This window comes from Triticum dicoccoides, chromosome 4B (genome assembly GCF_002162155.2).
Source record: "Triticum dicoccoides isolate Atlit2015 ecotype Zavitan chromosome 4B, WEW_v2.0, whole genome shotgun sequence".
In the NCBI taxonomy this organism is placed as follows: Eukaryota; Viridiplantae; Streptophyta; class Magnoliopsida; order Poales; family Poaceae; genus Triticum; species Triticum dicoccoides.
This window is the reverse complement of record NC_041387.1, coordinates 191897571-191898807: the sequence shown is the minus strand read 5'-3', so window position 1 is coordinate 191898807 and position 1237 is coordinate 191897571.

The window sequence follows — 1237 nt, the reverse complement described above, 5'->3', positions numbered from 1 at the left end:
ACTCCCAGGGCACACGGGTCGACTACGCATCAGTCGCCCATCCGCAGTCGAATGGGCAAGCAGAGCGAGCTAATGGACTGATTCTCAAGGGACTGAAGCCTCGACTGATGCGTGATCTCAAACACGCGGCTGGAGCTTGGGTCGACGAACTTCCATCTGTACTCTGGGGACTGCGGACCACGCCTAATCGGTCGACCGGAAGAACTCCATTCTTTTTGGTCTATGGAGCTGAGGCAGTCTTGCCGAGTGATCTTCTCCACAATGCTCCTCGAGTTGAAATCTACAGCGAAGCAGAAGCTGAACAAGCGCGGCAGGACGCAGTCGACCTTTTAGAGGAAGAAAGGGAGATGGCTCTGATCCGATCGACCATCTACCAACAAGATCTGCGGCGTTTCCACGCCCGAAATGTGAGAGGTCGAGCCTTCCAGGAAGGGGATTTGGTTCTCCGAGTAGATCAGCACAAACCACACAAGCTTGCTCCTTCTTGGGAAGGCCCCTTCATTGTCACCAAGGTTCTCCACAACGGGGCGTATCGTCTTTACAACGTCGAGCATAATATCGACGAGCCCCGAGCTTGGAACGCGGAGCTACTCCGCCCGTTTTACACTTAAGCTTTATCACTCGGATGAGTTGCAATAAAGTACTTCTGTAGTTCATGGACCCCAAAATAATAAGTGTCATAGTTCCTCCATAATATCTGTCACTTTTTATTTTTTGTCCAATGAAATTCCCCTCAGTGGGTGACTTAGCTGCGAATCCGTTTCGCCTAAGTTTGTAAAAATCCTACCGAGTGAAGAGCAACCCTCTCACTCGGGGGCTTAGCTGCGAATCCGTTTCGCCTAAGGTATCAAATTCCTACCGAGTGGTGAACCAGACTCCCACTCGGAGGCTTAGCTGCGAATCCGTTTCGCCTAAGTTATCAAAATCCTACCGAGTGGTAAGCCAGCCTTCCACTCGGAGGCTTAGCTGCAGCCTCGTGCTCGCCTAAGTTATAAAAATCCTACCGAGTGAAGAGCAACCCTCTCACTCGGGGGCTTAGCTGCAGTCCAAGCACTCGCCTAAGTTATAAAAATCCTACCGAGTGGTAAGCCAGCCTTCCACTCGGAGGCTTAGCTGCAGCCTCGTGCTCGCCTAAGTTATAAAAATCCTACCGGGTGAAGAGCAACCCTCTCACTCGGGGGCTTAGCTGCAGTCCAAGCACTCGCCTAAGTTATAAAAATCCTACCGAGTGGTAAGC